The 14,256-nt window shown below is 64.8% G+C and overlaps 1 protein-coding gene across 1 annotated transcript in view; it reads left to right on the top strand.

Annotated features, from left to right (window-relative positions):
- Positions 1–2,322: 2,322 nt before the first annotated feature.
- CRTAC1 (cartilage acidic protein 1) overlaps positions 2,323–14,256 on the top strand; it is a 45,012-nt gene continuing 33,078 nt past the window's right edge. The window contains exon 1 of the mRNA XM_074999358.1: positions 2,323–2,356. The gene's annotated coding sequence lies outside the window, so the exon portion shown is untranslated. The remainder of the gene's footprint in view (positions 2,357–14,256) is intronic.

Raw genomic sequence — 14,256 nt, 5'->3', positions numbered from 1 at the left:
AGAGCAGCGGGGGCAGCCAGCCCAAAAGGGCTGGGCCAGGGCCCACTCGGACAGCGGGGTGCAAGGGGGGCAGGGGAAGGGCTGGGTGCTGGGGCACTGGGAGAGGGCTCCTGAGGGGCAGGCGTGCGACTCTGGCCTCCTTTGATCAGCTGGAATGGGCCTTTCCCTCCTGCTCACCAGCCCCTTCGTCCTGTTTTGGGGCAGGGTGAGGGAGAAGCTCTTGGTGCGCTCCCCATGCCCTGCGGCCCTGGCCCTCCATAGACAGCCCCTTCCAACACCAGCCGCCCCTTTGTCCCCAGTACCCACCGGGGAGCCCCTTCCTCAAAGGGGCTGGCCAGAAGGGACGGTCAGTGGGGGCAGAGGAGGGTTACCCTGGCATGGGGGCTGGCCTGTGGCTCTGGGCAGCGCTGGGTGAGTCCCTCACTTCCACCAGGTGGCTGCGGCAACAGGAGGGGGCTGCAGGCGGCCAGAGGCGCAGCCCCACCCACAGGTGGGCACCAGCGCCAAGCGTGCAGACAGCGGGTGCGGCTGTGGGTCGGTGACGGACAGCGCTGGGTGTGGGCAGGTGGACACGTTCAGCTGCTCCCACAGGACAGGAGGGGGCTGTGTGCTGCGCCCCAGTGAGGTGATGCGCCTGGTTGCAGCCTGGGGGGCCACACGCCCTGCCCCATTGGCAGTTGCAGCACAATGGGCCTGGCTTCCTGCTGAGGGGGCAGGGGAGGCTGATAACACCGGCCCACCAGCTCAAGCTGGGCCGAGACAGCCGGCTGTGGGCGCTGGCAACTCAGTGGGCACACGGGAGCTGGCAGGGTCCTAGCTGCAGTGCCAGGCCCGGGGCAGCTGGAGGCACAGAGCCAGGGCTGGGCGGGTACGTGGCCCCATGGCCAGCTGCATCCACATGTGCACAGAACCCAGAGAACTGAGCAGCGGGTAGGGTGGGCAGGGGCCACACAGGTGCAGGGGCCGGGCACAGGAGTGATTGCCACAGCCAGGCGGGGGCTTCTGGCCTCAGACTGCGACCTCGGAGAGCCACCTGCAGGTCCCGGCTTTGCCACCAACTCAGCCCTTGGGCGAGGCTGGGCCCCTCTGGGAGCCTCCCAGCAGCAGGGGACAGACCTGCCCCTCCAGCTGAGCCTGCAGGTGCTGCAGTCCAGGAGGGAGTGTTCCATGGGTCCCCGGCCTGCCCCAGGGACCCAGGCAGCACAGCATGGGCTGGTCACGCTCCCTGGGCGTCTGGCCCATCCCGGGGACCTGGGCAGCGCTGCGTGGGCTGGTCACGCTCCGTGGGTGCCCGGCCCATCCCGGGGACCTGGGCAGCGCTGCGTGGGCTGGTCACGCTCCCTGGGCGTGCGGCCCATCCCGGGGACCTGGGCAGCGCTGCGTGGGCTGGTCACGCTCCCTGGGTGCCCGGCCCATCCCGGGGACCTGGGCAGCGCTGCGTGGGCTGGTCACGCTCCGTGGGTGCCCGGCCCATCCCGGGGACCTGGGCAGCGCTGCGTGGGCTGGTCACGCTCCCTGGGCGTGCGGCCCATCCCGGGGACCTGGGCAGCGCTGCGTGGGCTGGTCACGCTCCCTGGGTGCCCGACCCATCCCGGGGACCTGGGCAGCGCTGCGTGGGCTGGTCACGCTCCCTGAGCGTCCGGCCCATCCCGGGGACCTGGGCAGCGCTGCGTGGGCTGGTCATGCTCCCTGGGTGCCTGGCCCATCCCGGGGACCTGGGCAGCGCTGCGTGGGCTGGTCACGCTCCCTGGGCGTCCGGCCCATCCCGGGGACCTGGGCAGCGCTGCGTGGGCTGGTCACGCTCCACCAGCTGTGTGGGCTGCAGGGGCAGCTCTGGGGCGCGTGGGCCTGTACCTGTTGGGTGGGGAATGGGGAAGGCAGCCCGGGGGAGGGCTGGCAGCTAGTGGGGCAGAGACAGCGCTGCCCCCGCCCGCCCCGCCTGCAGGCACAGGGCCCGAGCGCCCCCCAGGGCTCGCCCCACGGCCGCCTGAGGTGGTGAACTGGAAGGGAAGGAGGACAGGGCTGGGCTGGGCTGGGGGTGGGCACCTCCCCGGCCATGTGCTGCCGCCTCCGCCAGCAGCGCTTCACCCACCCCAGCCCCTCCACGGCCGCCGGCCACGCCGGGTAGTAAATCAGCGCTGCCGGCCCCGCCCCGCGCTCGCCATTGGCCGCCGGCCCCGCCTCCCCGCTGCCCATTGGCCGGCGCGGCGGCGTTCCCGAGGCCATTGGTCGCCTGGCCGCTGCCGGCTCCCCATAAGGGGCGCGCGGGCCGGCCGGGCTGCAGCTGGGCGCCGGCCCGGGAGCGGGGAGCTGCGTGCGGGCTCGGGACCGGGCTCGGGACCGGGCTGCGCCGCCGGTGAGTAGCCGGGGCCGGGCGCAGGGGCGAAGTTTCTCCCGGCCCGGGCGCTGCTGTGCGGGTCGAGCGGGGGCCGCGCCCGGGCACGGCGAGTCCAAGGCTGGGCTGGCTCGGGGGTTGCGGCGCTCCCGGGCCGGGCCGGGCCGGGCCGGCTGCCTGCAGGGGAAGCGGCGGCGCCTGGCAGGAGCCGAGGTCGCGGCCGGCCGGCGCACGGCTGCTCAGGTGACTTCTCCGCCCCACAGCGCATTGGCAGCCGGCTGAGCCGCAGCGGCTCCGGGGCGGCGGGCGGGCGGGCGCGCTGAGAGCCGCTGCCCCGCGTGTGAGGCCAGTGGCTTCGCCATGGGCTGCGGCGCTGTCCGCCCCCGAGCCCTGCAGCCTTGGCACACGGCGCCCTAGGGTAGCGGCTCAGGGGGCCCCGGCGCCTGGCTGGGCTCCTGGAAGTGACTGCAGCAGAGGGCAGCCGGGGGGCCTTGGCACGGGACTGGGCACTGAGTCCGTGAGGCTCCGGGTGCCCTTCGCCAGCGCCGGGGGGGCTGTGACCCGGCCGAGGTGCTCGGCTCTAGCATGGCTGGGCTGGCACAGGGGCAGCGGCGGAGCCCCGGCTGGGGGGTGCAGGCTCTGGAAGGGGTGGGGGAGGCTGGCCCTGGGCACCCCTGGGCTGGAGGGAGCCATGGCGGGGGGGTTAAAAGGCTGGGGCTGGCCCCGCTGCTTTCTCAGCGCCTGGAGAGGAGATGGGCTGGGTGTGATCCAGCCCCAGCTCTGAGCACAGGTAAGCCCCTGGTCAGCACCTGCTCTGGGATGACATCTCCAGCCAGGAGCAGCCTCTGCAGCATGGCGCTGCATGTCCCATCCTGTCCTGTCCCTGCAGGGTAGCACCCAGCCCTGTGCCAGGCCACCTCTCTCCCCTGGGGGTGCTGACTCCTGCCCCCCAAGCCCTGTGTCCAGCTGCTCTCTGGCCTGGCCATGACTCCCCAGACTCTGCTGACAGGGCCAAGAACTCGCAGGTTTCCCTCCCCTTGTGGCCTCCTGCCCCAGCTCTGGTCCTGTGGGTCTGCCCCATGCTGGGGCGGAGGGGGCTTTGTTCCCCAGGCAGGAAGTGGTCTGGGAGTATTTCCAAGGCTTGGCCTGGGGGGGCTGACAGAGCCTGGATCTTGGTGGCCCCCCACCCCCGTGAGCTGGGGGTATCCCATGGGAGAGTGGTGCTATGGCCCTTGCTGGGGCTGCCGCCCAGGGCTCTGCTGCCATTGGGCCCAGAGCCTGTTTCTGGCACCCGCAGAGGTGGGTCAGGCGCTGGCCTAGTGCTTGGTGCTGCGGCATAAGGCAGGGCCATGATGGTCCCAGCCTCCAGGTACTGCTCTGTGCAGGGTCAAGCTCGCCCCCACCCGCTGCCTCATGTTGTGGCCCCCAGGGCAGGCCAGTGGGGAGCTGCAGGCCCTCAGGTGCCCTGCCCCCCAAGCGGAGCTGGCCCATTGGCCTGCGGCAAGGGGCACAGGCAAAGCCAGGCCGCAGCCCTGCAGGTGCTGGGCACTGCACACGTCACCCCTCGGCGCTGCCCTGGGAGCCATGGACATGTGCCTGGCTGCTGCCTGCTGGCAGCCCTCAGTGGGGAGCTGGCTGCAGTTCACTGCCTCCCCTGGCTTGGTGTCGCTCAGGGCTGGATCTCAGGGAGGCCTTTTTGTCTCCAATCAGGGACATTGTTTCCTCCTGGAAAGGCTCCATCCAGCCCTGGAGGGTTTTGCCTGCAGCTGGAGGCAGGGTTGGGAGGGCTGGGCTGGGGAGAGCCAGGGCTGCCCAGGGAGTGGGGATGCCAGTGCCCCCAGGGGCTGGGCTCTGCCCTGCTACATGAAGATGCTGCCTCTCACGTGAGCCTCCTGCCCCAGGCACAGCTGGGGTGGGGGTGGGGAGGTGCTGGTGTTAGCTGGAGGGAGGCAGGTGAGTGCTGGGGTGGGGGGCCAGGTGCCCTCACAGGGTGGAGGGGAGGCAGGTGTGTGCAGGGCTGTAGGGAGTGGGGTGGGGGGCCAGGTGCATACAGGGGTGTAGGTGCTGGCATGGGGCAGAGGGGGGCCAGGTGCTTACAGGGGTATAAGTGCTGGTTTGGGGTAGGGGGCAGGTGCATGCATGGGCTGGGGGTGCTAGGTGCATACAGGGGTGTAGGTGCTGGCATGAGGTGGGGGGGCAGGTGTGTGTGTGGAGGGGGTTGACAAGGAGGGCTGTACTAATTAATGGGCTTTTCCCTCCAAGCTCACCAAGGGGCTGCTGATGTATTGGTTTAATTAGGCAGGTCCAAGTGCTGCCAGGGCTGGGGCCTGCGCTCTTGGCCAGCAACAGGCTGGTCTCAGGCTGAGTCCCCGGCCTGCCAGCAGCTGGACAAGTTGCCCCTGAGGACACCAGCTGACTGGCTGTCTGTTCTGTGATATGCGCCTTGGCGGCTGGGCACCTCCTGGCAGGGCTGGCTGGTCCTGCTCCCTGCAGCAGGCAGAGTGGGATGCACCGGGGTGGGAAGCTGGTGGCTGGTGCTGGGCTGGGCAGGTGAGCTGTGCATGCACCTGTGATGTGGGGACAGAGGGTGGCTTGACTGGGGCCGGCACCTGGTGGGGGAAGGATCGGGCCTTGGCAGGCCACATACGGGGACCAAGTAGAGTGGCAGCAGGGCCCGTCTGAGCACTGGGAGGGGAACGTGTCTGGCTCAGAGGGTGATGCTGCCTGGTCAGGGGCACCCCAGAGCTGGCTCGGCCGGCTGTGTGAAATGCCCTTGTTGCCCCAGGTGTCTGGCTGCTCCCACGCCCCCAGGCCTGGCATGGGAGAGGCTTATCCCCCCAGGTCTGTGGTTCTGGCCTCTCGCCAGCACTGTTAACCTCGCCCTGGAGCCAGGGCTGGCCCAGGCCGCAGAGCTGGGAGTCAACCCCAGGCTACAGGCCTGTGCCCAGGGCACTCAGCCTGGGTCTCTGGGGGTTGTGCCCCACAGTGGGCAGCTGGCTGGAGCCGGCCTCCCTTCTGGGTGAGGTCAGGCCCCCGGAGGGAACTGCAGCAGGTGGCAAAGTGGCATGGGCACAGGCTCCTGCTGAGTGCCAGGAGGCTGCATGGTGCCACAGGCGGAGCTGCTGCCGTGGAGGGGACTGGCCTGGTTACTGGGCCCACCCACTGCCCAGCTGGGCCTGAGCCGCTCGCCTGGTGCATTCTCTGCCCAGCCCCTGCCTGCTGCGCTGATCCAGCCCTGCTCCAGGCCGGGCCATGCCCTCGCCCTGCGGGGATCCTGAGTGAGGCCAGCTCTGCCCTGGCTGCACAGCCCAGTCCCGGCCTTCTGTCCTACAGGGCTGCGCTCTGCAGAGCGCTCCTGTGCTGGGGCCAGCCAGGCCCAGGAGCCTGGTGCACCTCAGCAGGTCGCACGCCGCTCCTCCACCGCGGCATGGCTTGAGCGTGCCTGGGGCCTGCAGCGCAGGGCTGGGAGGGGGCTGCCTGGTCCTAGCTGAGTACAGGAAGGCAGCCAGCAGCTGGGCTGCAGGGTGCATAATATGGGGGGTTTCCCTGGGCACAGCTGAGTAGGCCAAACCAGGGCACATGGCTTAAAACAGGGCTCTGCCAGCCCCAGCCTGGGGGCCCTCCACTGCAGGGCACCAAGCCAGACGCAGCCAGCACCTCTGTGCGCCACGCGGGCCAGCGAGAGGCACACACGATTCCCTGGCACACTCCAGCTCCCCGCCCACCGCCCGTCCCCTCCTCACGTGGGAGAGGGTGTGAAAACCAGTCTCACCACAGCCACAGAGCTTCATCCAGCCACGTCCCCAGGGCCACGCGCACCTCGGCCTCACCCAGCGAGAGTCACACACGATTCCCTGGCACACTCCAGCTCCCCGCCCACCGCCCGTCCCCTCCTCACGTGGGAGAGGGTGTGAAAACCAGTCTCACCACAGCCACAGAGCTTCGTCCAGCCATGTCCCCAGGGCCACGCGCACCTCGGCCTCACCCAGCGAGAGGCACACACGATTCCCTGGCACACTCCAGCTCCCCGCCCACCGCCCGTCCCCTCCTCACACAGGAGAGGGTGTGAAAACCAGTCTCACCACAGCCACAGAGCTTCGTCCAGCCACGTCCCCAGGGCCACGCGCACCTCGGCCTCACCCAGAGAGCAGGCCGGGCCTGTCCTTTGGCCCCTCGCAGCGAGAGGGTCGCTAGCCAAGAGAGGAGAACAGGGGAGGTACGAGTGGAGAAGCAATCGCATTGCACACCCCACCCCACCCCGGCGCAGCGCGTGGCGCAGGCTGCGGCAGGCGGTGATCGTAAACGTCTCTGGAGTACGCCCGCCGTCAGCCCGGGTCGGCGACCCCGCCGGGCCCAGCTCCCAGCAGAGATGCTCCCAAGTGCTGAGCTGCAGTGAAGACCAACGGAGGAGCTCTCAGGGCCCCTTCGTCCCCTGGCCCACGTGGAGCGAGTCCCACTGTTCTCCCAGCTGGAGCCTGTCACCTGCCCCAGGCCTTTCTAGGCAATCCGCCCTTAGCTCTGCTGGGCGGCAGGTTCCAGCCAAGCTCCGCGGCGGTGGGTTGGCACCTGGTGAGGCCCTTTGTCTGTGGGTGCGGCTGTGGCCGGCCGTGACTGGGAGCCTCTCCCGCCAGGCCGCCTGCGGAGCCTCCCAGAGACAAACCCTTGCAGCGCAAGCCCAGAGGCGATGCGTGTAACGCCGCCTGCGAGCGTGCGGCAGGCGTGTGAGCAGTGAGAAGGAACCGGCGAGGCGCCGGCTCGCACACGACAAACCCTTGCAGCGCAAGCCCAGAGGCGATGCGTGTAACGCCGCATGTGAGAGCGCGGCAGGCGTGTGAGCAGTGAGAAGGAACCGGCGAGGCGCCGGCTCGCACGAGACAAACCCTTGCAGCGCAAGCCCAGAGGCGATGCGTGTAACGCCGCCTGCGAGCGCGCGGCAGGCGTGTGAGCAGTGAGAAGGAACCGGCGAGGCGCCGGCTCGCACGAGACAAACCCTTGCAGCGCAAGCCCAGAGGCGATGCGTGTAACGCCGCATGTGAGAGCGCGGCAGGCGTGTGAGCAGTGAGAAGGAACCGGCGAGGCGCCGGCTCGCACGCGACAAACCCTTGCAGCGCAAGCCCAGAGGCGATGCGTGTAACGCCGCATGTGAGAGCGCGGCAGGCGTGTGAGCAGTGAGAAGGAACCGGCGAGGCGCCGGCTCGCACGCGACAAACCCTTGCAGCGCAAGCCCAGAGGCGATGCGTGTAACGCCGCATGTGAGAGCGCGGCAGGCGTGTGAGCAGTGAGAAGGAACCGGCGAGGCGCCGGCTCGCAGGAGACAAACCCTTGCAGCGCAAGCCCAGAGGCGATGCGTGTAACGCCGCATGTGAGAGCGCGGCAGGCGTGTGAGCAGTGAGAAGGAACCGGCGAGGCGCCGGCTCGCAGGAGACAAACCCTTGCAGCGCAAGCCCAGAGGCGATGCGTTTAACACCGCCTGCGAGAGCGCGGCAGGCGTGTGAGCAGTGAGAAGGAACCGGCGAGGCGCCGGCTCGCACGAGACAAACCCTTGCAGCGCAAGCCCAGAGGCGATGCGTTTAACACCGCCTGCGAGAGCGCGGCAGGCGTGTGAGCAGTGAGAAGGAACCGGCGAGGCGCCGGCTCGCACGAGACAAACCCTTGCAGCGCAAGCCCAGAGGCGATGCGTGTAACGCCGCATGTGAGAGCGCGGCAGGCGTGTGAGCAGTGAGAAGGAACCGGCGAGGCGCCGGCTCGCACGCGACAAACCCTTGCAGCGCAAGCCCAGAGGCGATGCGTGTAACGCCGCATGTGAGAGCGCGGCAGGCGTGTGAGCAGTGAGAAGGAACCGGCGAGGCGCCGGCTCGCAGGAGACAAACCCTTGCAGCGCAAGCCCAGAGGCGATGCGTGTAACGCCGCATGTGAGAGCGCGGCAGGCGTGTGAGCAGTGAGAAGGAACCGGCGAGGCGCCGGCTCGCAGGAGACAAACCCTTGCAGCGCAAGCCCAGAGGCGATGCGTTTAACACCGCCTGCGAGAGCGCGGCAGGCGTGTGAGCAGTGAGAAGGAACCGGCGAGGCGCCGGCTCGCACGTGACGCTCCCCTTGGCACAAGGGGGTGGCAGTGAACGGTGGTTGCAGTAACACTTTGAAGGCTCATCTCCGAATCCAGTAACCTCACAGGGGGCACCTGGCATGTGGCTGCCCCTCCCCCCAGCGCAAGTGCTGTGCAGCTGCCCCAGGTGTCTGGGGGTCCCAGCTGGCAGGGCTGAGGCCACCTTGTACCTGGCCCTGGGGGCTGCTGGTTGGCATGTGTTAGGGCAGCATAAGGTCGCCTGTAGAACTAAGTGCGACCCATGTCCCCTGACCCTGCCTCCTTGGCAGCCCTTCTGTGAGCCCCCTCCCTGCTCACTCCACTCCCCCTTCTCCAGCTATGTGAGGGGGAGTGGACTGAGGGTGGGGGGTGCAGGCTCTGGTCTTGGGCTGGTGCATTGGAAGTGTGGGGCAGGGGAGGCTCTGGGCTGAGCCTGGGGCAGGGGTTTTGGGGTACAGGGGGGTTTGGGGTACAGGCTGGGAGGAAGTTTGGGTGTGGGGGGCTCAGGGCTGGGGTGGGCGTTGGGGTGCAGGGGGCTCAGGCCTGGGGTGAGGTTGGGGTGCAGGAGGGACTCAACTGGGGTGGACATTGAGGTGCAGGCTCAGAGGAAGCTTGGGTATGGGGGGCTCAGGGCTGGGGTGGGCTCTGGGGTGCAGGCTCAGAGGAAGCTTGCGTGCAGGGGGCAGCGGCTGGGCACTGCTTACAGCAGGTGGCTGCTGGAGGGGTGGCCAGTGGGTAAGGCAGACTCCTCCCCTGGAGCCTGGCTCCCCTGCAGAAGGCGTCTGCACGTGCAGCAGGGGTTCCTGGGGGAGGGGGCTGGTGGCTGTGTGCTCCCGGTGGCTGTGGTTCCCTGTTCTGGCCATTGGGCACTGCTGGGGCTGGGCTGGCAAGCGGGGGCAGCAGGCGGAGACCCTGGGGGGCTGCAGTGATGTACCATCTCTTGCAGGAGCTGGGCAGGTGGGAGTTTACCTTAGCCCTGCCGGACAGCTGGTGGCCAAGCTCCTGTCTGGCTGCAGGGTCCATTCTAGGAGCCGCCCAGGCAGTTTTTTGCACCTGCCTGGGAAAACGGAGGGAAGGAATTTTGTGTGCTGCTGTCGGGGTCATGTGTACCGCCACGAGCCACTGAAGCCTAGATCCAGCCCTCCAGAAATCCCTGCCGGGGCAGTGACACCACCAGGGCAGGGCGCTGTGTGTTGCAGAACTCGCTGCCAAAGCACGAGATGGTTGGAGAAGAGAAGGAAGTTAGGATGCAGACCAGGCAAAGGCCTAACCCAGTCAGCAAGTAAAACGTAACTCAGGTGTGATGGGAAGGGGGTGTGCTGGGTGACAGCCAGAGGCATGGGGGATGGAGGTGGGCTCTGGGCTACCAGGGTAGGCCACCAAGGAGTGCTTTGGGGCAGCCAACCCTGCCACAAGCTTGTGATGGGGTTCAGCGTCCCCAGGCTCTGCCCCCGTCTGCAGGCAGGAGTGACTCTCACTCAGCAGGTTTGTGAGGCGACAGGACACAGCGTGGTACAGAGGGGTCAGTGCAGCCGGCAGAGACAGCCAGTCCCATCCATAGTGGAGAGAGGAGGCCCCGAGGGGCCCCCGGAGCCGGGGCCTTGCCCCCTCCTTTGTCTCTCTCCCCCAGCCCAGACTAACTGCTTCCAACTCCCAGTTCCAATTCAAACCCCTCCGGCTCCACCTCCTCCATTGTCTGCAGCCCAGAGGTGTCGCCAGGTTACCCCCAGCAGGAGCCCCACACACCCACCCACCCCACTACATCACTGCGCAGCAGGAGCTTGGCATTGGCCCCTTTGATATGATGCAGCCGGGCAAGTCCCTTTAGTTCCCTCGGGCTGGTTGGTCTCCCTGCTTCAGCCTCCGGTCCATCAGCCACGTTCTCAAGTCGGGCAGGCAGAGCCCATACAGCTGCTCCACCAGCAGATCGCAGTACCCCTCTGGTCTGGGCCCTGCCCCGTCTGCCCACCCGTCCATACAGCTGCTCCAGCACATGTCTGGGATTCAGTCACTATCCAGTAAGCCTATTGGAAGGCGCAAATGCTTCCACCCTTGGTATTTAGCCATACAATCAAAATGGCTGTGCCTCAGTTTCCCCTTCCATGCCACACAATGGCTGTGTCTACACTGAAACAAAACTTTGAAATGGCCGTGCAAATAGCCATTTTGAAGATTACTAACGAAGTGTTGAAATGCATATTCAGCACCTCATTAGCATACCCCAGCTGCAGCTCTTCGAAATTGCCGTGTTTGGCTGTGGTGCGGCTCATCCAGACAGCTCCTTTTTCAAAAGGACCCCGCCAACTTTGAAATCCCCTTATTCCTATCAGCAGAAGGAGTTGGTGGGGGTCGTTTTGAAAAGGACCCCTGTCTGGACGAGCCGCATGGCAGCAAAATGTGGCAATTTTGATGAGCCTCGGCTGGCAGCATGCTAATGAGGTGCTGAATATGCCTTTCAGCACCTCATTGGTAATCTTTGAAATGGCTATTTGCATGCATCTTTCAAAGTTTTGTTTAAGTGTAGACACGGCCAATAGGTTTGGAATGTTCCTTCTCATGTCAGAGGTTGCAAGATGAGTTACAGGGAACAATGGTGACATTTCAGAATTACAAACTCCTTCAACGTACAATTCGTGCTTCTGCATCAATGTCAACACGTTACGCAGTTCTTTCCAGCCATGCAGTACGTAGTACAATTCTACAGCTTTGGGTAGCAGCACCCACTGGTTACAGCAGTTAGCGTGAGTAACGAGAAACCCACTGCAATTGTACGTTTATATTGTTCTTTGGTAGACCACAACCTTTGTGTAACAGCCTTGAGAATTTGGCATTTTGCAGCTAAATGGCTGAGGCCTTTCTTTGCACTGTCACAGTGTAACCTTGCCCCGTGGGGCGGAAATCTGATCCGTGTGTGTGCCCTCCCTTCAAACAATAGCTGGGCCATTGCTGATGAGCTTTCGTGGGACAGACCCACTTCTTCAGACCATAGCCCTACGAGAACAGACTCAATATTTAAGGCACAGAGAACCAAAAACAGTAATCAAGGTGGACAAGAAGTGGGTCTGTCCAGCGAAAGCTCATCACCTAATAAATTATTTTGTTAGTCTTTAAAGTGCTACTTGACTTTTTTTTTGTTTTCTTTCTGAAAGTTGCTTTGTGAGTCCCAGGCGCAGAATCCACATGAAGGTATCCCTGTTACCCCTCACTGTCCTACCAGGCCTGCAGCTCCTTTGTCCTTCCCCCTCCAACTTCTGCCTCCCCCTGGAAGGGGAAGTGGAGTTCCTTACCAGAATGCAAGTGTTCCCAGCAGCTGGAGATGGGGGATTGTTGACCCCATCCTGCATCTGACAGAAATTGACTGTGCAGCTGTTCTGCTCCACGTACTCAGCCACACAATCTTTCCTCTGAACCTGAGACCCATTCTGTTCACTTACACTACCAGCCTGGAGTAACACCACACTCCCAGTGCGCTGGTCACACCCAGTCGCTTGGTTAGCACAGGGCTGCTCACGTTCCCTGAGAGTTTGCACTTTACTTGGGCCAACTTCCAGTTCCTGAGAAACCTTTCCACTGCCTGCTCCGCACCTTGCAGAGCACAGCCAGGGGTTCCACACACGGGCAGGTTCTGGCCATCAGGAGCTGAGCCAAACTTCTCCCCAAACAACTGCTGCCTTCTACAGACGAGCAACTTTCCTGATCACTCTCATTTCCCTTGTTCCCATCCCCTGCAGTTAGACTGCTCAGGGAAACTTCCATGGGGAGCCCCTTCCTCAGGAGTTCCCTCCAGCAACAGTTGACCTCCAGTGGGCTTTACAGGGGCCCTGCTCCCTTGAGCCACAACCAATTCCTTCTGGGCTTCACCTGCACTCAGATCCAGCTCTGGGATCTTAGCACTGTTTTGAGCCACCCTCAGCTCAGGCAGAGAACCAGCTTCCCCAGAAGTAGAATCACCTTCCCTGCACCACAGACCAGCCTCCTTATCAGGGATACCACTGCCCATCCCAGAGCCATTCCCTCTGCTCCAGCCCCCATGGCTGGGTTCAGAGTCACACCTGAAATGCTCTTTCCTGGTGGTTCCCTCTCCAGCCACCCCAGGCTGGTGAATCTTCCTCAGACAATGGACGTGTTTCCTCCTTGGCACCTTTTTCCAAACGCAGGCTCTGCTCTCTCCCCAGCCTGCTGCTGCTGTTCAACACAGACAGACAATGGGAGACACTCTCTCCTTTGTCCCAGCCCCCCGGCTGGTCTCAACACATACCCAGAAGGTGAAGCAGCTTCTTTCACAGACAACTTGCCATTCCCAGTGGACAAGCTGCTTTCCTGCCCAGACACACAGGCACCTTCCTCGGCCCAGGCCTGGAAAACTCTTCGCAGGTCTGTCTTGGCCACTAGTAGACGGTTGGCTGGAATCGCTCCTTCCCTCCTTGAGCTGCGGCAGGCCACTCGGTTCAGAGCTCCATGCAGTCCAGGGCTCCCTGCCCAGATCTGGGCTCACCCCTGCAGGAGTTTTCTTAACCCTCAGCTCTGCCACTGCACATCCACGCTGCCTTGTCCAGCTCCGTTAATCTCGATTCAGTTTCCAGGTGCTGCTGCTTCACCGTGGAGTTGCTGAGTGGGGTTGCAGGCTCACAGGCCGATGCCCTCTGCACCCCACAATTCCCAGAACTTTCAGTGTGTCAGCCTCCTCATGGGTCACTCATTCCTGGGGGTTAGGCCCTTGGCCCCTCCACATTCTGGGACCGACTCCGATGGACTCCCAGGAGTAACCCCTCTTTGGGTGTGACACCCCCTCTTGAGGACCACGATTGTACCTCACTGCCCGTCAGCACACCTGGGTCTCGCTGGCCCCAATTCTTCCTCCTGGGCCCCCATCACTTACTGCTGGATGCTCCATCCTCAGGGTGCAGCACATCCCACCACTCCCACCGGTGCAATGGGGCTCAGCGGTCCCCAGGCCCTGCACCCCGTCCACAGGCAGGAGTGACACTCACTCAGCAGGAGAGCGGCGGGTTTATGAGCCGACAGGACACAGCATCGTACAGAGGAGTCAGTGCAGCCGGCAGAGACAGCCAGTCCCACCCATGCTGGGGAGAGGAGGCCCCAAGGGGCTGCCAGGGCCTGGCCCCCTCCTTGGTCTCTCTCCTCCCAGCCCAGACTCACTGCTTCCAACTCCCAGTTCCAATTCAACCCCCTCAGGCTCCATCTCCCCCTTTGTCTGCAGCCCAGAGGTGTCACCTGGTCGCCAGGTTACCCCCAGTGGGAGCCCCACACATCCATGTACCCTGCACTCTATCACCTGGCCTCAGTCTGGGTCCTGGACTGCACGGATTGGGTGTGGACCCCCTTTGCCTCCCAGCCAGCCAGCGCCCAAGGCAGGGGTACCTTGTACCCCACAGCTGTCTGGGCTGTCCCAGGAGCTGGGCTCTTTGCAGCCCTGATGGCCTGCCTGGTGCTGTCCTGGTCACTCCCCTGCAGCTGAGCCATCCCAGGACTGAGCAGCTGCAGGATCTGGCCAGGTGGCCTGAATGTGTCCCTGCTCTGCCCCCGCTCAGCCAGCAAGGCTAGGTAATGCCCCTGGGCATGCTCCCCGCTGCTGCTCCCCCAGGCTGGTGGGGCCCGCTCTGCAGTGGGGAGCAGTCTCCTTCTCCAGCTCTGTGGGTCAGTCAGTCGGGCTGGCTTGCACCCTGCTGGGGCCTGCAGCCATCTGCCTGCCATGGCCAGGTGGCCTGTGGGAGGGGTTCATTAGCTGTCTGCTGTGGCACTCTGCTAATGGAGATGTCAAATGGTTTCACGCCCGGCAGCTCCTGTGCCTGAATTCTGCTGCTGCCGGCGCTGTGCC

This window comes from Carettochelys insculpta, chromosome 7, assembly GCF_033958435.1.
Source record: "Carettochelys insculpta isolate YL-2023 chromosome 7, ASM3395843v1, whole genome shotgun sequence".
Taxonomy (NCBI): domain Eukaryota; kingdom Metazoa; phylum Chordata; order Testudines; family Carettochelyidae; genus Carettochelys; species Carettochelys insculpta.
The sequence above is the reverse complement of the archived record's forward strand: the minus strand, read 5'-3'. Positions and strand labels throughout refer to the sequence as shown.